General features: G+C 52.0%; 5 non-coding genes across 5 annotated transcripts; all 5 read left to right on the top strand.

The window, feature by feature from the left end:
* Nucleotides 1-10,555: 10,555 nt before the first annotated feature.
* Trnak-cuu lies at nt 10,556-10,628 on the top strand. The gene has a single exon. It is a non-coding gene; the product is annotated as a tRNA-Lys (tRNA).
* A 321-nt stretch (nt 10,629-10,949) lies between these two features.
* On the top strand, nt 10,950-11,021 carry Trnat-agu. The gene has a single exon. It is a non-coding gene; the product is annotated as a tRNA-Thr (tRNA).
* A 6,002-nt stretch (nt 11,022-17,023) lies between these two features.
* Trnar-ucg lies at nt 17,024-17,096 on the top strand. Its single transcript has one exon. It is a non-coding gene; the product is annotated as a tRNA-Arg (tRNA).
* A 438-nt stretch (nt 17,097-17,534) lies between these two features.
* Trnak-cuu lies at nt 17,535-17,607 on the top strand. Its single transcript has one exon. It is a non-coding gene; the product is annotated as a tRNA-Lys (tRNA).
* Nucleotides 17,608-17,928: 321 nt separating this feature from the next.
* On the top strand, nt 17,929-18,000 carry Trnat-agu. The gene has a single exon. It is a non-coding gene; the product is annotated as a tRNA-Thr (tRNA).
* Nucleotides 18,001-22,472: the final 4,472 nt, after the last annotated feature.

Raw genomic sequence — 22,472 nt, forward strand, 5'->3', positions numbered from 1 at the left:
CACGGAGGCTGAGGTGTTGGCGGAACTCAACTCCCGGCCCGACATCGAAATCCGCTCGGCCCGTCGCATCTTCAATGATGCCGGGCCGACTTTTCTCATGCGGATATTCACTGAATCCTCCTCCTCCATTGACCGCCTCCTCACCGAGGGAGCCCTCATCTACAATCAGCGCCATAAGGTGGACCCCTCCCGTTCCCCAGTCCAATCCTACCGCTGCCAACGCTGTCTCAACTCCAACGACCACGTTACCTCTGCCTGCAAGAACCCCCCTACTTGTCCCCACTGCAAAGCTTCACACTTCCTCAAGCATTGCCCCAACCTCACCTCTCCCCCCTCCTGCAACACTTGTAATGAACCCCATCCTACCTACTCCTCGAAGTGTAAAGCGAAACCTCCACCAGTAACCCCTGAGCTCACCGTCCCTGTCCGTCCTGTTGATGACTCCATCCACCCCAACAACTCGCTCCGCCCTCCCCCTACTGCTGAGGACATCATCCGTTTCACCACCATTGTGCTCCAAAACATCCACCCCTTCCAGCGCTCCCACACTCTTTCCCAAATCGCCCTCGCTGCCCGTTCCATCTTCCATCTTACCACCTATGCCACTTACTCCCACAACCAGGCCCACTTCACCTTCACCCCCCTCACCACCCTCGTCTAACTCTCCACTCCCATGGTACAACAACCGTATCGTATCCTGTACCACAACGTTCGCTCCCTGCCCACCCACAAACTCCTCTTCCTCCACACCCTACGTCAGCACCGCGTGGATGCCTTCGTCCTCAATGAAACCTTCCTTCAGCCCCGTATCTCCGTCTCCACTGCCCCTTACACCCTACATCGCACCGATAACCCGTACCCTCTGGCACGTGGCGGAGTTGCTATAGGCCACCTCAAGCACCTCCCAGTCCGGCCCCAACCTCTCCTTAACAATCCTGCCGAGCATCTCACCCTCAGCCTCTTCTTCCCCGCCCTTACCATCACCTGTGCCACCATTTATGTCCGCCCTCGCACCCCCATCCCATACGATTTCCTGGCCCACATTGACCGCACCTTCTCCACCTACGTGATTGCCGCCGACCTCAATATCCACAGCCGTGATCCTGCCGACCTCCGGCGATGGCATCAGTTTCTCACCACTCTCCAGGGAGACCTGGTTCCCCTGCCCCAGCAAACCCGGCCCGAATCCAACACCACTCCTGATGTAGTCCTTGCCTCTCCCAACCTTCTTGGGCGCATCACCGCGGATGTCCTTGACCTCATTGGCAGTGACCATGCTCCTGTCCTCCTCACTATCTCTACCGGTCGCCATCCCCGCCACACTCCTCGCCCTGATGTCCCTCCTAAACTTGTCCATGATTACTCCCGTGCCAACTGGGATGCCTACCGGGATTCCATTCACACCCAGGTTGACAGCCACGACCTTACCCTCCAGTCTCCTGATGACATCTCTCGCACTGCCGCCTTCCTGCACCAGACCTTGTCTGACGCGGTCGCCACCCATATCCCCACCAAAGCCATCCACACTCACCGGCCTGCCCTGCCTCCACAGGCCGTCCTTCTCCTTCGGGAGTCCCGCCGCCTCTACCGCTCTTTTCTCCGCTCTCGTGACCGGGATACACTTACCCGCCACCGGCAATTACAGCGACACATCCGCAACCTGCTTGTTGCGAAGAAACGCCGAGCCTGGCGCCAGACATGTACCCACCTCAACACCACGCTCCCCATCAACTCTTCCAAGTATTGGTCTGCTTTCCACCGCCTTACTGGGAACCGCCCCACCCCCCAGAACCCTCTCCTCCTTATTGACCGTCCCTTTCCTGACAACCTCAGTAAGGCCAACCACTTTGCCTCCCACCTCTCTGATGTTTTTTCCATCCCAGATGATCCCCACTTTGATTATTCCCTCTTCCCTGATGTCATGGACCATACGGATACCTCTGTTCCTCCCCTTGTTCCTAGCTTCCAGTACTTGGGCCACACCCCACCATCTGCACTTAACACTCCCATCACTACACAGGACATCAGCCTCACACTCCGCACTAAACGCAACACTGCTCCCGGCCACGACTGCGTTACCTACCGCCACCTCAAACACTGCCCTCCCTCCTTCCTTTCCCTCCTTGCCGCCCTCTACAATGTCATCCTTGCCACTGGCTTCTATCCCGACCTGTGGAAAACCTCCCGTATCCTGATGTTCTCCAAACCTAATAAGCCTCCATCTGATGCCTCTTCCTATCGTCCTATCTGTCTCACGTCGGTGTTCAGCAAGCTCTTGGAATCCATCCTTTCCCGGCGCATCCATCTCCACCTCCACCAAAACCACCTCCTCCCAAACACCCAATGTGGCTTTCGACCTTCCTTCTCTGCTGATGACCAACTCCTCCGCCTCACTCATCTCCTCTCCCTCCAGCTTAACTCCCGTCGCTCCGCCATTTTTGTCTCACTTGACCTTGAAAAGGCCTACGACCGTGTCTGGCATCCCGGTCTCCTGTTTAAACTCCAAACCTACGCCCTTCCTATCAACTACATCCGTCTGGTGGCCTCCTTCCTCTCCCGCCGCCCCTCCTACGTTACCATCCATCATGCCAATTCCCGCACCTTCTACCCCTCTGCCGGTGTGCCCCAGGGCTCTGTCCTCTCCCCTCTCCTCTACCTCCTGTACACGGCAGATATGCCCCAACCCCCCCCCTCCAGTGCACCTCTTGCAATATGCTGATGACACCGCATTCCTCGCCCTCGCTCCTACCCTCCAACGGTCCCAACGCCTTCTCCAGAATCACCTTGACCTTTTTGCTGCATGGTGTAACCAATGGCTCCTGAAACTAAATCCTTCCAAGACCCAGGCAATCATCGTAGGTCGTACCACTCGCTCCTTCCGGCTCCTGGATTTCTCCCTTACTGTCTGCGCACGTCCTGTCCGTCTCACCCCCACCCTCACCTACCTTGGCCTCACCATTGACCGTCACCTCACCTGGATCCCTCATCTCCGATCCATCCAATCCAAAGCCCACAACCGCCTCTGCCTCCTCAAACTCCTCTCTGGCCGGACATGGGGGTTGCACCCCTCTACCATCCTCCACACCTACAAATCCTTAATCCGTCCCATCCTCTGTTATGCCAGTCCTGCCTGGATATCTGCCCCCCCCAAATTCTATCAGTCCCTCCAGATCCTTGAGCGTCATGCACTCCGCCTCGCCTTCCGTATCTGCCTCCCGTCCCCCACGCGGATCCTCTATGATCTCATTCCTTTCCCCCATCTGCTCCTCTTCCTCGAACATATCCGCATCCTCTACACCTCCCGCCGTCTTGAACCCCCTCACCCCCTGGTTGCTCCTCTCCTCTCCCATCCTCGCCCCCTGCCACGTCTTCACCGTTGTGTCCCCCCTACCCTCCATCTCTACACCCTCCATCTCCTTTCCCGAGGTGGCTTCCGTCAACTCCCCCTCCCGGATGATGCCCTCTCTCCCTCCATTTACCCTTCCTATCAACTCTGATCCTCCATCCCCCTCCTTTCCTCTGTCCTTTCCCTGGGCTCCCTCTCCCCCCCCACTTCTGTCCTGTTCTTCCCCCCACTAAACCTCTCCCTACCTCCCTTCTCCCCCCCAGTCCTTTTGTATTCCCCTCCTCTGCCTACCCCACTCCCTGTCGCTTCTGCCCCCCCCTCTTATGGGTCCTCATCCTCCTTCAGCTCCTTTCCCGGCTCCCCCCCTTCGCTTTTACTCTCCTTTCCCCCCCTTTTTCGTTTTCCCATCTTCTGTCCAGTTTCCCCCCACCTGCTCTCGACTGTGGTGTCACATTTGCCAACTTTTTAGTGCAGTGTTCCAGTGACTGTTCAGTGTTGTTTGTCTTTCTCGTGTTGCGGACAGAAACCATGCTGTCGCTCGGTGTGAATTTTATTTCCTTTGCGAACAGAATCCAGACTGTCGCCGTGTTTTTTAATTGTCTATTGTTTTCCCTGTCTCCTTCGTATGTATTTTTATTAGCGTCATCATCCCTGTGTAGTTGTTTTAAGTTCCACGATTTCTTTTCGCCTTGTTACTCTCTAAGTCTCCAATTTTATCGCCTGTTGTTTTTCTTATTTGTTCTCTTGCTCTTTGTCACAAAATCTGTCGGCTGAAGAGCGGCGTACTAGGCTGCTGCCAGCCCGCCCCCTTCGGGGGGAATTGAAATTCAATAAATGAAAAAAAAAAAAACTGCTGCTTTTGGCAGTCTCCGGAGAATGCCGACGTGGAATACTTAGTTCTTGTGATGTATTTTCTACCCCTGGTAGAGACCCTCGCGGTTGTCGTCGTCGTCGTCGGCGCCGCCGCCGCATTGGTAATAGCGGCAACTCGCCATTGTATGACATAGGGTGAGGTACCTTCTGCAAGCGACTGAGATGGCAGTAAGCGATTGAAGCTGATTTGCAACCTCTTGTTTGATCAGCGTCACAAGGGCTTGAATGTAACTTGCGATGGGACACAGCAAGAAGTAGCGTCGCCTTTTTAGTACTGAAATTGGAGATGGAGAATTGCGTCAAAGATGGGAAATTCATTCCGGCAAGCGTACAAATGGCGACAATGAGGTGTGTGTGGGGAAGCATATTGCGCCAGTGACCGTGTGGCCTAATGGACAGTTCCGCTTTAGACGCCGTGCAGTGTGGACGTGCCTAGTCTTCCGCTCCGCCGTAGCGTTACGTATAGTGGACTATCGTTTTTGTTTACGTGTTGTGTTGCAACTTCTGTGAGTGTTTCTCCGTCGTTGTTTCGTACTTTGTGTTTTTTTTTCTGTCCTTATTGCAGTGTTATTTGTGTAGCGGTTTCGACCGCATATTTTGAAAATGTCGTCCCAGGTTATTCCTCGTCAGGCTACAGTTAGTTTTGCTTTTGACAAGTCAACCCGCCATGTGCAACCTAGTTCTCTTGAGATTCATGATTGGTTGGTAGATACCTTTGGTGTTCATTCGGATCAGGTGCACACTGCTTATTTTGATACCGAACTGTATGTTTTCTTTGTTAAGTTTATGGACCCACTTCAGGTTGATAAAATTCTTTCTAAATATGGTCATCAAGTTCTCTTTCTGCATCGGGATGATTTTGTAAGTACCGTGCTGCTTTCCAATGCTTCCATCACGTATACCAATGTTCGTGTTTACAACCTTCCACTGGAGGTGGATAATGTCTATCTTAAGGAGGGTCTACAGAAGTATGGTGATGTAAAGAGCATTCGCCTTGAGCGCTGGTCAAGCCAACATCGCCTGCAATGTTACAGTGGTATTCGTTCAGTCGAAATGCACGTTAAGCAGAATATTCCATCTCACCTGCAGATCGGTGGATATCGTGTCCATGTAACATATAGTGGTCAGGTTGGCACCTGTTTTTTGTGCAATGAAAGTGGTCACGTGCGTACTGACTGTCCGCGGAGAGTTTTTGTTTTAAAAAATTCTCTCGAACAGCGTCGCAAGTTAACGGTCGCTGACCTCGTTGCAGGTGGTTCTGCTCTTGGTGTAGCACAGTCCAGTGGTAGTAGCGCCCCGCCACAGGTTTTGCGCTCCCCTGATACAGAATTTCCTCCTTTGCGTGCTAAATCTGATGTTGTTCCGTCTGTCCCTCAGGTGGGTGTGCCACTTTTGAATAATAAGAGGCGTCGCCCACACGATGGAAATAGTACGGATGAGGATCTCCCTGAGATGCCCCAGTCCGAGCGACCGGCATCCTCCGAGCCACTGTGTACTGTAGCTGCTCCCTGCCCTCCTGAGGTAGCGGTTCCGGTGGCGGCTGCTGGCGCCCCTCCGGCCTCCGACGCAGATTCTCTCCAGTCGGGTCGTCGGTCGGGCCTGTTGGCGCCGTCTTCCGAACCGACTTCGATGTCACAACAAGTGGAGCCGCGACAACTTCCTGCTTCGCTGCCCCATACCTCTGCCAGCGGAGCTGCTCCGCTTCCTTCCAACTCTGCGGCCTCGGACCTTCCTGCTCACGTTTCGCCTCCGTGCAGTCCATGTTTGCCGGAAGCTAGTGCAGGTGTTGACCATTCCGTTTTGTCGGATGTTTCCCCCGCGACCCTGGATCCCGCATGTGGACCGGCGCGGGTGGTGTCGGATACAGAACTTGACCCTCCTACGTCACCGGCGGCTGAAGTTTCCTTGCCCGTCAGCCGACGCAAGTTACGCGTTCAGCCGAACGTTAATGCTGTTCGTAAAAAACCGAAACGTAAGGGATCCGCGGAACGGGGTAGCAGTCCCCCTCCCTCGGATGCCTCCGTCACCCCTGCTATGGACTGTGACGCTGGTGCGTCGGTGTAGGTGATTTGTTTTCTCGCTTTTCTCTCTATGGTTCAAGCATACACCTTTCTTACCTTAAATGTTAACCGTATTGAGTCCGACGTTCGCATTGCCTCTTTGCGGCAGTTTATTTACGACGCCTGTGCGGACGTAGTGTTTTTGCAGGAAGTGTTGTTTTCTGATCTCTCTCTACCTGGATTTCAAACTGTTTTTAATGTCGCGCCGGAATATTCAACAGGAACTGCTCTTTTCTTTCGAGAGGGCATTCCTATTACTGACATTGAATTCCTTGACTCTGGCCGTGGGATTGGTTGTCGTCTTTTTGATCTCCGCCTCGTTGTTTTGTATGCCCCCTCTGGTTCGGGTCACACTGTGGCTCGATCGCGCTTTTATAAAGAAGAGCTTATTTATCTTTTGCGCCAGAGTCCTCGGAGTCTCCTGCTCGGAGGCGATTTTAATTGTGTTTTACGCCCTGCAGACCAGTCCCCCAATTTTAATTATTGCCGTGATTTACATGACTTAGTTCGTACGATGCATCTGCGTGATGTTTGGGAACACAAATATCCAACCCTGGTGAAATATACGTTTTTTACCGCGTCCTCATGCAGTAGACTCGACAGATTCTATTTATCTGATTTTTTATGTGATAAAATTCTTTCTGTCGATGTTATTCCTACTAGTTTTTCTGACCATTGTGCTTTTACTGCAACTGTAAATCTTAGTCGCCAACCTGCAAAACTTTATCGTTCCCAGTGGATGTTAAATGTTTCCCACCTTGCCGACAGTGCTATGGATGATGTTATAAGTGGCGTGTGGGAGCGATGTCTTCGCTCTGTCCCGCGATACCCCTCCTTGCTGGTTTGGTGGACTGCGTTTGCCAAGCCCAAGATTCGTCAGACTTTGATTTTCTACTGTGCTGCTAGGACGCGTGATTTTAAGAACACGTATGAATATTACTACTCTGTCCTGCGTGAACTATATGACGCGGCGGGTACCTCTCCACTGCGGATCCATGATGTTCGTCGTATTAAAGCCAAGCTCTTGAGCCTTAAACGACGACAGATGGATGGTCTGCGAGTTAAGTCGAAACCTCACTCTCTTGTTGAAGGTGAACTGACATCCTTGTACCACCTGCTACGGCACCAGACTCGTCGTCGTCGCTCCTTCATCTCTTCTCTTATGGTGGATGATGGACGGCAGCTTATTGCACAGGAGGAAATGGTTCGTGCTCTTCATCAGTATTACGCTAGTCTCTATTCTGCCGATGATTCTGGTGAGTCTCTTTCGGATGACGTCCTTGGGGATCTAGCTGCGACGATCACGCCTGAAGCGAACGGCGAATTTCTCCGGGAATTCCAGGTAGATGATGTTTTCGATTTTATTGCTCGCTCTCCGTCCAGTAAATCGCCGGGTCCAGACGGCCTGCCTAAAGAATTTTATCTCCGTTTTTGGCCTCTTTTGGGTGGCATTTTTACGCAGATTTTAAATGAGATTGTCAGGGGGATGGATGTGCCTGCCGATTTTAAAGTAGGGAAAATTGTTTTAAATCCGAAGTCCTCTGGTCGTTTATCTGCTGCCAATCTTCGTCCGCTCACATTGCTGAATTTTGACTATAAGACAGCTGCTAGAGCGCTCAGTAGCCGGTTGTCTTCTCTGCTTCGGGGTGTGATTGGTGCGCATCAATGTTGTTTTCATGATAGATCTATTCTGACACCAGTAGCCGAATATCGGGATGTTGTCTCGGTTGCGGCGGTTACAAACGTACATTGTGCCTTTGCCTTCCTTGATTTTTATAAGGCTTTTGATCACGTCAGTCATGTGTTTTTAGATCGTGTTTTAGGTACAATAGGTTTTAACGCTTCATCACGTGGTGTTCTTGGCAATTTGTATAGGGGAATAACAGCTCGGGTGTCAGTCAATGGGCAGCTGACGCCGCCCATTGCTATCCGCCGCGGACTGCCTCAGGGTAGTCCGCTCTCTATGTCTTTATTCGTATTGTCCCTGGAACCGCTGCTTCGGACTATTGCTCTCAAGCTTCAGGGTATGTCCCTCTCTGGTGGGAAGCTCTCTGTTAAGGCATATGCGGATGATGTCGTTGTTCTCCTCCGTCAACGTGATGATATCCCGTTGTTGAAAGGGGCAGTTGATGCATACTGTCGTGTCTCTGGAGCGCGTCTCAATCAGGGTAAATGTAAGCTCCTTGATATTCGAGGATTTCGCGATGCTGATGTCCCTTGGGCCACTTTTGTCGATCGCCATACGTCCTTGGGGATTATCATTGATCGGTGTCCTCTAAAAATGGCGGCTCTCAATTGGAAATCTGTCACCGAGAAGATACAGGGGGCTCTGATGGTCCATGAGCAGCGCTCTGCTACCATTTTGCAAAAAGTCAGAATTTTAGACACCTACGTTCTATGTAAAGCTTATTATGTTGCTCAGCTGTTCCCACTCCCCATGATGCTGGCGAAAAGGTTGCGCCAATTGTCGAGCAGGTTTATATGGAAGGGCCATCTATTCAAGTTACGTTACGAGGTAATGACGAAACCGCGTCTCTCCGGAGGCTTGGGCCTCTCTGACATTACTCGCAAGGCGTCTGCTTTGTACGTCCGCCGAACGACTCTAATTGTTACGCAAGAAGTGACTTCAATTACATCCAGGCTTTTTACTGTTGTGCGTCCGGCGAGCCTTGCTCCACCTGTCGATGTCGGACGCCTAAATTTTAAGTTGAAACACATTCGGGAATTTTACATTGCGGTGAGTTACCTCGGTGAAGTCTTCTTGCGGCGACCGGTGCCAACGACCAAGGGCTTGATTGCCCGCTGGGAGGGGCTGGCCGGTCCCAATCCAATAGAACTGGCGTCTCCATCCGTGTCCTGGAGGAACGTCTGGAAGAATGTTACTCTGCCGATCCACTCTATGGCCGTGGCGTCCACGTGGTATAGGGTAATAAATAATTTGGTTTCCACCAATGTACGACTGCACCGTATTGGTCTTTCTGACACGCACACCTGTACTCGGTGTGGTCTCCTGGATACCCTTGAACATCGGTTCACCTGCTGTGGGCACCTTGCTAATTGGCGTTGGCTCAGGAAACAACTTGCTTTTGTCATTAGGTCTGCTGAAGCCGCTTATACTATTGACATCATCGTCCGGCCCGATTCTTCCTTTTTTCCACGAACGAAGCTCAATACCGTCATGTGGTTGATTGGTCATTTCGTACATTTTGTCATCAGTTGTCTTGAAGAGGATGGACACCTAGCGTTTCGGCAGTACATGCTTACTGCTTACTGGCAGCGCTTGCGATTGCCAGGCCTCCGTGATGATTTTGCAAATATGCTTCACCTGACATTTGAAAGAGAGGGTGTTGGCTAAGGTCAACTGTGAGAGCCATTTTCTTTTGTACTGTTTCTGGATTTACCGCCGTTATGTATGTTTCTTCTCTATACCAGGACTGAAGTTTTCGTGGACCTTTAGGGCGCACAAGTTGAAAAAAAAAAAAAGGGGGTGTGATTCCTGCTTGGGGTGCAGGAGGTCCCGGGTTCAAATCCCGGACGAGCCCTAGCGTTTTGTGCAAACTGATCGCACGTCAGTGGCTGAGTCAGCGCAAAATGCTCGCCGTCAATATCAAATGAAGTTCTTATTCTATGTGAGCAATTGACACTCTGGTCCGACGCGTGAAGGCGATTACGAAGGTTTCGGGTACAGATGGTAGCAGATGCATGTTAGTAAGTCTTGCTTAAAGTGATGAAAAAGTGTTTCCGCCCGGGATCGAACCGGGGATTATTAATTAAAAAAAAATGGATAAGGCGTCGGACTTCGGATCCGAAGATTGCAGGTTCGAATCCTGTCACGGTCGAGTTTTTCCAGTTCTGCAAAAGATGCATGCTGTTTTACTGAGTTGTTTGAGTACTACAAATCTAGTTGAAAGTTGCTGCTGTCCGCTTCCTGGCTGCAAACCGGCGTCTACCTGAAGCTCAAGCAAGACAAAGGGGTTGTGTAGCGAAATTTTCGGCACAGTGCCGATCAGGAGAGATTTTTGGAACTACTGCGTCTGACTCAGGACCCAAGAGCTACGCCACAGGCGTCTGCGCACAGTCGAGCATGTGTGTTGAATAATGGTGCTGATAGCCACGTATCATTTCAAGTAGATTTGATGCCTTTCGGAAAATTTATTTCATTGGATAGGATTGTAGCTCATTTGTGGCAGCAGGAAATAAGCTGTAGTCAAAAGAATCTTCCATAGATGGTCGCAGGTCGCATAAATACTGTATGGCTCGTGACGCGTTGTGTGGAGCCCGGCTAGCTCAGTCGGTAGAGCATGAGACTCTTAATCTCAGGGTCGTGGGTTCGAGCCCCACGCTGGGCGGCGCAAAATTTTGTGTCTACGCGGATGCAACCTGCGCCCCTCTCGTGAGCCTTGCGTAATGAACGTAACGGGTTACGACGATGCCTAGCTTCGTATGAATATCAGAGGAATGGTTTTTGAAGCTGAAAGTAGCTCTGAAATGAAATAAAAGTGTTGTTTTGGAATTTTAGGCGTACATCGATATCGTGTGAGATGTGTAGGAAAGCAGCAGCTGTGCTAACTAAATACAAATAATGGTCGCTAATGCGGTGCGTTTCCAGCTGAAGGGCTCCGATTGACTGGTCCATAAGATTGAAGTACCCGAAATGTGCGCTAGGCGTCGCCTCCTTAGCTCAGTGGCAGAGCGCTGGTCTAGTAAACCAGAGGTCGTGAGTTCGATCCTCACAGGAGGCAAAAGAACTTTGTAACAGCCCCTTCTACCGTAGATCTTTCGAAAAAAGCGGTCAAGGATAAAAAAAATTATGAATGGGTGCGGTATTTAAGAAATGCTCTCGCAAACGAATAGTGCGAATGGTGCTGTCAAAGTAGGCACCAGAAACTGCTGCTTTTCACATTCGAGGGTTGGATTCCCTCTCTTCTTCATCGAAGAGTTTCACTGCCTGGGCTACTCTCAGGGTGCACCTTCGACGTGGAAGTTCCCTGCCGTGTCGTCTGCTTGCCTTCCATACTGCATGCCGGTGCTCGCCGCCGCCGCCGCCGCCGCCGCCGCCGCTTGGTCGCCGCCTTCCGGTCCTCGCCGCCGCCGCCGCCGTCGCCGCCGCCGCCTGCCGGGGCTCGCCGCCCCCGCCTGGTCGCCGCCTGCCGGTGCTCGCCGCCGCCGCCGCCGCCGCCGCCTGCCGGGGCTCCCCGACGCCGCCGCCATCCGGTGCCGCCCGGTCGCCGCCATCGCCGCCGTCCTGACCCTGGTCTACGGCCGTCTTCGTCTTCATCCGTCTTCGTCTTTGTCTTTGTCTGTCCACAGTTTCTGTCCATTCCTCTTCGTTCTGTTCGTTCTTGTTTCTCTCTCCCGTCATGTCCGCCCCCACCACCACTGTCACTACTACCACCACCGCCATTGTCTATACCTCCCCTTCCGCCGCCTCCACCACTATAACTTGGTGTGCGCAGTCCCACCCCCGTCCTTCCATTCCGCCTCTCCTCACTCTCCCTTCACCCTCTATCTTTGTCGCCCCCTCTCCCGCTTCTTCCTCCCGCTCCTCTCGTTCTGATCCCTTCCCCCCACTCCCCCAGCCTGTCACTGCAGCTCCGGCTTGGGTGGTGGCCCGTCGGGCCACTGCCCACGCCCAGCTCTCCCCGTCACCTTCGCCATCACCGCCGCCACTGCCACCATCATCGTCATCGCCGCCGTCGCCTTCGCCTTCACTGTCACCATCACCATCTCCGGCGCCGACTCCGGCCCCGGGACCTGCCCGTCCCCGCCACCTTCCCGTTGTTCCCGTCCCCCACACCTCCTCCTCCGCCGTCAAGCGCCCCTGTGGCACTCCTGCTTCCTCTGCTTCCAAAAAGGCTGCGCCTCGTCCTCCTTCCCCCACCCATGATGGAATGGAAGTCTCCCCGCCTGTCCCTGCCCCCTCATCCTCCTCCTCGCTCCCTTCCTCCTACCGCTACCTCGTCTCCCGTCCTGATCCCTCTCTCCTTGAAGCCCGGAACCTCACCCTCTTCCTTCGCCAGCATTGTCCTGGTGCCCCCATCTCCCTCCTCACTCCTCGCCGCGATTCGGTCCTCATCTCCTCCCCCAGCCCAACCCTCCACACCTACCTCCTTTCCCGCATCCCTGTCACCCGCTTTGGCCCTCATGCCTCTCTCACCCCAGCTCCTTCACCACCTCTCTCCTGCCAACCCCAACCTCTGCGTCGCCCGCCAACTCTCACCGCCGTGATCACTCAGCTTAGTACAGTGATCACGGAGGTGGAGGTGTTGGCGGAGCTCCAGGCGCATCCCCATTTGGAGGTGCGTGCGGTTCGCCACATACATAACGCCGCCGGCCCCACCCGCCTTATGCGGGTTTTTTCTGAGCACGCCCCCTCCATTGACCGTCTTCTGAAGGAGGGTGCCATCCTTTTTAACCAGCGGTACAAGGTCGACCCCTCCCGTTCCCCTCCTCAATCCCTGCGCTGCCAGAGGTGTCTGCACTATAACGCGCACCCCACAGCTGAGTGCCGCGAGGCCCCCACCTGCCCGCATTGTCGGGAAGCGCACTTCCTCAGGCAGTGCCCTAACCTCCAATCCCCTCCTTCCTGCAATACCTGCAATCTCCCCCATCCCACCTACTCCCAAAAGTGTAAAGCCCGACCCCCTCCTACCACTCCTGAACTCACCGTCCCTGTCCGTCCCCTGGACGCCCCCACCCCTCCTGGCAATTTCCTTCGTCCCCCCACCCCCCACTGAGGACATCATCAGGTTCCTTACCATCGTCCTCCAGAATGTTCATCCCTTTCAGCGCCCACACACCCTCCAACAGATCTCCCTCGCCGCCCGTTCCATATTCCAGCTCAAGATGTACGCCACCTGCTCCAACAACCAGGCCCATTTCACCTTCTCCCACCTCGACACCCTCGTCTAAATCCCTATCATGGCGCGACAGCAACGTATCCTTTTCAACAACATCCGCTCCCTACCCGCCAACAGGAACCTCTTCCTGCACACCCTTGCCACCCACCGCGTGGATGCCTTCCTCCTTAATGAAACCTTCCTCCAACCCTACCACACCATTCACACTTCGCCCTACCTCCTCCACCGCTCCGATAATCCCCTCCCAATTGCGCGTGGCGGAGTTGCCATTGGTCACCACCGCCAGATCCCCGTTCGGCTCCAACCTCTCCTTCCTGACCCCACCGAACACCTGATCCTTAGTCTCTTCTTCCCCGGCCTTACCGTTACCTGCGCCACCATCTATGTCCGCCCCAACGCTCCTATTCCCTTCGACTTCCTCTCCCACGTCGATCGTACCTTTTCCTCCTACGTGATCGCCACCGACCTCAGCATCCATAGTCGTTCCGCTGCCCAGTTACGGCGATGGCATCGGTTCCTCTCCACCCTTCAAGGTGACCTCGTCCCCATCCCCCGGCATACCCGTCCTGAATCCAACTCCACTCCTGATGTTATCCTCTCCTCCCCCAACCTCCTTGGCCGCATAACGGTGGATGTCCTGGAGCCTATTGGTAGCGACCATCTCCCTGTCCTCCTCACCGTTTCAGACGGTCGTCGCCCTCGCCCCGACCCTCGTACTGACCCTCCCCCTAAGTATGTCCACGACTATTCCCGAGCCGACTGGAATGCCTACCGGGATACCCTTTCCACCCAGGTCGATAGCCACCCTCTCACCTACCACCACCCTGACGATGTACCCATGCCGCCTCCTTTCTCCAGCAGACCTTGTCTGAGGCCGTGGAGGCCCATGTTCCTACTTTCGCCATCCACCCCCACCGTCCTACCTTACCCCCACAGGCCGTTCTCCTCCTCCGTGAATCCCATCGTCTCTACCGTGCCTTCCTCCGCACGCGTGACCCGGACACACTACGACGCCACCGGCAAATCCAGCGACACGTTCGTAATTTGCTCGCGGCTAAGAAACGACGGGACTGGCGACAGACATGCACCCGTTTAAATGCAACCCTACCAATCAACTCGTCCAAGTTCTGGTCGGCCTTCCGTCGCCTTACCGGAACTAAACCCTCCCCCTAATACCCTCTTCTCCACGATGATCACCCCTTCCCTGACACCCTTAGTAAGGCCAATCACTTTGCCTCCTACCTCTCCGATGTCTTCTCCATCCCCGACGATCCCCAGTTCGATTACTCCCTCTTCCCGGATATCCGCGATCGAACTGACACCTCTGTCCCTCCCCTCGCTCCTGGTTTCCAGTACTTGGACAACATTACACACACGGAACTCAATGCCCCTATCACTATACAGGATCTCATTGTTACACTCCGCACCAAACGCAACACCGCTCCTGGTCATGATCGTGTCACCTACCTTCGTGAAGCTCCTGTCTCTTTCCTCTCCACCCTGGCCAGGCTCTACAATGTAGTCCTGTCCACCGGTTACTACCCCGACCTGTGGAAAACCTCCCGTATCCTCATGTTTCTTAAACCTGGCAAACCGCCGTCCGCCGTCTCCTCCTACCGTCCCATCAGCCTTACCTCGGTCTTCAGCAAGGTCCTGGAATCTATCCTCACCCGTCGCATCCACCAGCATCTCCGCCAGCACCGCCTCCTTCCCGTCACCCAGTGTGGCTTTCGGCCGTCCTTCTCTTCCGACGGCCTTCTCCTTCACCTCACTCATCTCCTTTCCGAACAGCTTAATTCCCGCCGCTCCGCAATCTTCCTCTCCCTGGACCTCGAACGTGCATATGACCGCGTATGGCATTCCGGTCTCCTCTTCAAGCTCCAAACCTTCACCCTTCCCATTAACTACGTCCGTCTAATCGGCTCCTTTCTCTCCCGCCGTCCTTCCTATGTCACCATCCATAACACCGATTCCTACACCTTTTTCCCCTCCGCCGGTGTGCCCCAAGGCTCCGTCCTCTCCCCCCTTCTGTACCTGTTGTACACGGCGGACATGCCGCCGCCGTCACCCCCCGTCCACCTTCTCCAGTTTGCTGATGACACCGCCCTCCATGCCCTTGCCCCCACCCTACAGCGCTCCCAACGCCTTCTCCAATCCCATCTTGACCGGTTCACCGCTTGATGCAACCAGTGGTTGCTCAAGGTCAATCCCTCCAAAACCCAGGCGATCATTGTAGGCAAAACCACCCCTTCCTTCCGCCTCCTTGATTTCTATCTCACCGTCTATGGCCGTCCTATCGCCCTCACTCCCACCCTTAAGTACCTTGGCGTCACCCTCGACCATCGCCTCTCCTGGACTCCCCATCTCCAGACAATCCAAGCCAAGGCACGTTCCCGACTCCGTCTCCTCAAGCTCCTTTCCGGCCGCACGTGGGGTCTGGACCCCTCCACAATCCTCCACACCTATAAATCCCACATCCGCCCTATCCTTTGTTACGCCCATCCAGCCTGGATCTCCGCCCCCCCTACCTTCCATAAATCCCTCCAAATCCTTGAACGCCATGCTCTTCGCCTTGCCTATCGCATCCGTCTCCCCTCCCCCACGCGAATCCTGTATGATCTCATCCCCTTCCCCCACCTCCTCCTTTTCCTTGAAAGGATAAGTATCCTGTACACCTCACGTAAACTTGATCCTCCTCACCCGCTCGTTTCCCCGATCCTCTCCCACCCCCGCCCGCTGCCGCGCCTGTATTCCCACGTCCCACCCGGTCTCCGTCTCTCCACCCCCCTTACCCTCTCCCAAGGTGGCTTCCGCCAGCTCCCCCTCCCTGATGATGTCCTCGTCCCCTCCATCTACCCCTCTAATCAACTTTGATCCTCCCCCCCTACCTCCTATGTCCTCTCCTTTAGGCACCCTCCCTTCCTCCCTTCCCTTCCCTCCTCTTTCCTATCCCCCCTCCCTCCTCCCCTCTCCACCGGGCTTCCCCTCCCCCTTCCTCCCTCCCTCTCTCTCTTTTGCCCATGGCATCTCTGCTCCCCCCTCTCCCATTCCCCTTCCCATTCCTCCTCCTCCACCTCCCCTCTTGGCAGGTCCCCGGACTCGTACACGTTCAGTGAACATTCGCGCGCCGGAGATCATCACCGTCAGTGTTTCGTGTGTGTGCCTTCGTTTGTGTGTAGTGTTGTTCGCCGTCACGCCCCCACCGTTCACGTGCCGTCGCCATCATCCATGTTCTGTGCATCGTGTCGCCCAGTGTTAGTGATGTTTCTCGTCCAGCGTGAACGGCTACATGTTTTTTCGATTTTTAGTGTCTACATTTTTTTTTTTTTTTTGCCCACCGTTATTACTGTCTACTCTGTGCCACCTTTCTGTACTACTTGTTGTAACACTCAAGGCTGAAGAGCGGCGTATTTTGCTGCTGCCAGCCCGCCTTCGTATAAGGTGTTAAAATCGCAATAAAGAAAAAAAAAAAAAGAAACTGCTGCGTTTGGCAGTCTCCGGAGAATGCCGACGTGGAATACTTAGTTCTTGTGATGTATTTTCTACCCCTGGTAGAGACCCTCGTGGTTGTCGTAGTCGTCGTCGGCGTCGGCGCCGCCGCCGCTTTGGTAATAGCGGCAACTCGCCATTGTATGACATAGGGTGAGGTACCTTCTGCAAGCGACTGAGATGGCAGTAAGCGATTGAAGCTGATTTGCAACCTCTTGTTTGATCAGCGTCACAAGGGCTTGAATGTAACTTGCGATGGGACACAGCAAGAAGTAGCGTCGCCTTTTTAGTACTGAAATTGGAGATGGAGAATTGCGTCAAAGATGGGAAATTCATTCCGGCAAGCGTACAAATGGCGACAATGAGGTGTGTGTGGGGAAACATAGTGCGCCAGTGACCGTGTGGCCTAATGGATGAGGCGTCGGACTTCGGATCCGAAGATTGCAGGTTCGAATCCTGTCACGGTCGAGTTTTTCCAGTTCTGCAAAAGATGCATGCTGTTTTACTGAGTTGTTTGAGTACTACAAATCTAGTTGAAAGTTGCTGCTGTCCGCTTCCTGGCTGCAAACCGGCGTCTACCTGAAGCTCAAGCAAGACAAAGGGGTTGTGTAGCGAAATTTTCGGCACAGTGCCGATCAGGAGAGATTTTTGGAACTACTGCGTCTGACTCAGGACCCAAGAGCTACGCCACAGGCGTGTGCGCACAGTCTAGCATGTGTGTTGAATAATGGTGCTGATAGCCACGTATCATTTCAAGTAGATTTGATGCCTTTCGGAAAATTTATTTCATTGAATAGGAATTGTAGCTCATTTGTGGCAGCAGGAAATAAGCTGTAGTCAAAAGGATCTTCCATAGATGGTCGCAGGTCGCATAAATACTGTATGGCTCGTGACGCGTTGTGTGGAGCCCGGCTAGCTCAGTCAGTAGAGCATGAGACTCTTAATCTCAGGGTCGTGGGTTCGAGCCCAGCGCTGGGCGGTGGAAAATTTTGTGTCTACGCGGATGCAACCTGCGCCCCTCTCGTGAGCCTTGCGTAATGAACGTAACGGGTTACGACGATGCCTAGCTTCGTATGAATATCAGAGGAATGGTTTTTGAAGCTGAAAGTAGCTCTGAAATGAAATAAAAGTGTTGTTTTGGAATTTTAGGCGTACATCGATATCGTGTGAGATGTGTAGGAAAGCAGCAGCTGTGCTAACTAAATACAAATAATGGTCGCTAATGCGGTGCGTTTCCAGCTGAAGGGCTCCGATTGACTGGTCCATAAGATTGAAGTACCCGAATAGTGCGGTAGGCGGCGCCTCCTTAGCTCAGTGGCAGAGCGCTGGTCTAGTAAACCAGAGGTCGTGAGTTCGATCCTCACAGGAGGCAAAAGAATTTTGTAACAGCCCCTTCTACCGTAGATCTTTCGAAAAAAGCTGTCAAGGATAAAAAAAATTCAGTTCCACTTGAGACGCGCTGGAGTGAATAAGTGTCGCGAGCTCCGAGTCCCTAGCGGTGTTTACGTTTTGCTGTTTGTCTCTCATCGCGTGTTGTGTTCCCGTTCCGTGTTTCAGTATCGTGTTGTATCGTTTGTCAGTTGTGTTTTGTCAAGTTTAAGTGCTATTCGCCCTTGGCGGGTTGATTAGCGTCATGTCACGTTTATTTCCACGGATGAATACAATCAAGTTTCAGTTTGACAAGTCCACCAGGTCCGTTCAACCAAGCTCTCTTGAAGTGCACGACTGGATTGTGGATGTTGTTGGCATTACATCGGAGCAAGTGCATACTGCTTATTACGATCTGGAGCAGTATTGTTTTTTCGTCAAACTGCTGGACCCTCTTGTGATGGAGCGTTTACTGGCAAACCATGGTGGCACGATCGACTTTCTTCACCGTGATGGAACAGTGAGTACTGTTACAATTTCTACTGCTGATCTCGAGTACAAAATTGTGAGAGTGTTTAACTTGCCACCTGAAGTAGAGAATTGCTATCTGCGAGAGGTCTTATCTGCATATGGCGAGGTTAGGACTATTAGGAATGAGTTGTGGTCTCGTGAACACCGGTTGCAATGCTACAGTGGAGTGAGATCTGTAGAGATGCATGTTAAAGTCAGCATTCCGTCACATAATATGGTTTGTGGGTACAAGGTACTAGCCACCTATGCCGGTCAGACGCCCACCTGTCATATCTGTAATGAGAGTGGGCATCTGCGTCAGGATTGTCCGCGTCGCGTATTTGTCCTGAAAAACACTCTGCAGAGGAGGCAGCGGCTGACGTTCAGTGACGTTCTGATGAATGGTAAAGTTGAACAGCCTGCTGCTACTTCACCTTCCGCAATTAGTACCGAACCTATTACGCTCGATGGCAATCAACTTACGGCGTCTTCTGTCGATGCGCACTCTGAAACGGCTGCTAGTGAACGGAGCAATTCCAGTCAAAAGAGACCTCATGACTCAGTTAGTGACTCCTCAGATGAGGAAGAATCTAACCAAGCGAACCCTGTTCAAAAGCAAAAATCCAGTTCTGGTGACGGCGGGTCAGAAGTGAACGTTATGGAGGTCGAATCCACGTCTCAGGGCGGGAATGTTAAGGTATCTGCGGTAGCTGTTGCGATGCCTGCAACTGCTACTGTCCAGGTTGGGACAGAAAGCTCTCCCAAAGCGACAGCAGAGGCCGAGGGGCAGGAATGTGAATCTTCTTTTCCCGTTACTGAGCGGCCTGATGTGGCGACTGCCAGTGACTTGGCAGTTTCCAATACCGAAGAACGGCAACTTATGGCACAGGATTTGCCAGGTCCCCCACGTGATAGTCACAGTAGGCAACAGGTTTCGCAGCATAAAGGCGTTTCTCAAACTCATGCCATGACTCAAGATCCTCAACGACGCCGCTTGAATCCTCCGCCGAACGTAACTCACAGTCGAAGTCAGATAAGGCGCGAAGCGGCTAAATTAGAAAGAAAATCACCTGAAGGCAAAGTAGCACCCCCCCCAGGGGCACTTCGAGAACGCCGACGCCGATTGTCCTGCAGGTCCGCCCACGACTTCTATAGTTGCCACCGATGCACAAACTTAGCAGCATTACTACCTGAATTGAGCCTACATGATTATGTGCACTTCATTGGGCGTTCTTATACTCTCAGATATATAGTGTACGGTGCCCCACATACGCGAATACAAGTGCGTGTCGCTAGTTTGACATAATGAGTCAAACTTATAACATTGTAACTCTGAATATCAACAGAACTACTTCGCACTTAAAAAAATTATCTTTGAAACAATTTATTTACGAATCGGGGGCGGACATAATTTTGTTGCAAGAAGTCATGTTTACTGATTTTCATATACCTGGCTTTAACGCTTTTTTTCAACGTCTCATCAGACGATAGTACAGGAACTGCTATAATGAGTCGTGTCGGGATACCAGTAGTGATACTGGATAAACTTGAATCCGGAAGAGGCTTAAGATGTCAGGTTTATGATGTCACGATTTTAAATGTTTATGTTCCATCGGGTACCACTAAAAAGTCAGAGAGGGCCAAATTCTTCAAGGAAGATGTTGTGTATTTGCTTCGGAATAATCCTATCAAGGTCATTGTTGGAGGTGATTTCAATTGTGTTGTCCATCGGAAAGACCAGACGCCACATTTTAATTATTCTCAGGAGCTTCATGAATTACTTAAAACTATGCGATACAAGGATGCCTGGGAAGTCCTCTTCCCTACGTTAGTCAAATATACGTTTCTTACTTCGCCCTCATGTAGTCGCATTGATCGAATATATGTCTCTGAGAATATTAGCACTCACGTACTAAATGCGGACGTCATCCCCACGTATTTTTCCGACCATTGCGCTCTCTCCGTTTCCATAACATTGGTCAAGCAGTCCACTCGCGCATACCGCAACCAATGGACCCTCAATATCGCGCATTTAAAAGATGACGATCTTGAAGATTGCGTTCTCGACACGTGGACGAAATGTTTAAGATCAATTCAGAATTACGGAACCAAAACCGAGTGGTGGGTCAAACTTGCTAAGGTGAAGTTGAGACAAACATTAAAAAATTACAGTTTTCACAAACGTATGGCAGAAAAAAGGACTATTGAATTCTACTACACGGTTTTACGAGAACTCCATGAACAGTCACATGGGTCAGACACTCACCTAGCACGGATCAAACGAGTAAAAGCCAAACTTTTAAGCATCACACGGAAACGGTTAGACGGATTGAAAATCAAATCAAAAGCAAAATCTCTCTTGGAGGATGAAACAACCTCAATGTACCATTTGATGAAACATCAGTCTAATCGGCGACGTACTTTTCTTGAGGATCTCAAACTGGAAGACGGTAGGGTACTCACAGACCAAGGTGACATTGTCGGTGCACTCCATCGGCATTACGAATTGCTCTACAACGAGGACCAGTCTGGTAACTGTGATGGCTTTGAAGTCATCAACTCATTACGTAATTTAATCACCATAGATGACAATAATTCCTTGTTTGTTGACTTCACAGTCGACGAGGTGTTCGACCTGGTAAAGACATCTCTTCCAAATAAATCAGCGGGTCCAGACGGTATTCCTAAAGAGTTTTATCAACGGTATTGGCATATCATTGGAACAGTGTTTACTGAGGTCATTAATGAACTCGTGAGAGGAGGTGCAATTCCATCAGAACTCAAAGAGGGCAAACTTGTCTTGATACCGAAAAGCACGGGCCAGAAGAAAATCGATAACTTTCGTCCTCTCATGCTCATGAATTATGACTATAAAACATTAGCAAGGGCGGTTAAAGAACGGATGACTCCCCTACTCCGGAAAGTTATCCACACCCATCAAGCCTGTTTTCCTGGACGGACAATAATGACTACCATCTCTGAATTTCGTGATTTGATTTCTGTTGCTGCAGTCACAAATATTAAATGCGCGATATTATTCCTAGACTTCTGCAAGGCCTTTGACCAAGTCAGTCATCGATACGTGGAACTTGTTTTGCAGCAGCTGGGGTTTTCGGATCGTGCGGTGCGTATTATTCATCAACTGATGACTGGAATTACGGCGAAAATCATTGTAAATGGACAGTCGACGAAAGTTATTCATGTTCGGAGGGGCGTTCCGCAGGGCAGCCCGCTGTCAATGTTGTTATATGTTCTCTCGTTGGAACCTTTTCTACGACAGATCAATGAACGATTGACTGGAGTGACTGTTTCTGGGGCCACCATATCCGCCAGAGCTTACGCCGATGACGTAGGAGTTGTCATACGACACGGCGGTGAAATAGCCATCCTCAAAGCAGAGATTGATAACTACAATAGAGCATCAGGTGCGAAGATTAACGCACAAAAGAGTAAGTTGTTGAATCTTCGAGGCTTCGAGAACGTACACATCTCTTGGGCCACTCTGGTGGACCATCACAAGACGTTAGGCATAAGCTTCAACAAGTGCCCCATGAAGATGACAGCAACCAACTGGAGAGAGACAACCAACAAGATACGAGGAGCGCTGCGTGAACTTAGCTGGCGCTCTACGAATCTCCTGCAGACAATTCGAATCATAAACACCTATGTTTTCTCTAAAGCGTATTACATTGCACAGATCTTTCCAGTACCTAGAATGCAAGCCAAACTTATCATGAGACTGGCTAATAGACAAGTCTGGAAAGGGAATCTTTTTAAAGTGCGACTCGTCACCCTGACCCAATCGAGGGCAGCAGGGGGTTTAGAACTCACTAACATTGCGAGGAAAGCGAGAGCGTTGTACCTAAAAAGAACCTTATTTATGATTAATCTTGCCCACAGTAACGTCACTTCTCAACTATTCCAGGTAGTCCGGCCAGAATGCATGAAATCACCGATCAACGTGGG

This window comes from Schistocerca piceifrons, chromosome 7 (assembly GCF_021461385.2).
Source record: "Schistocerca piceifrons isolate TAMUIC-IGC-003096 chromosome 7, iqSchPice1.1, whole genome shotgun sequence".
Classification (NCBI taxonomy): Eukaryota; Metazoa; Arthropoda; class Insecta; order Orthoptera; family Acrididae; genus Schistocerca; species Schistocerca piceifrons.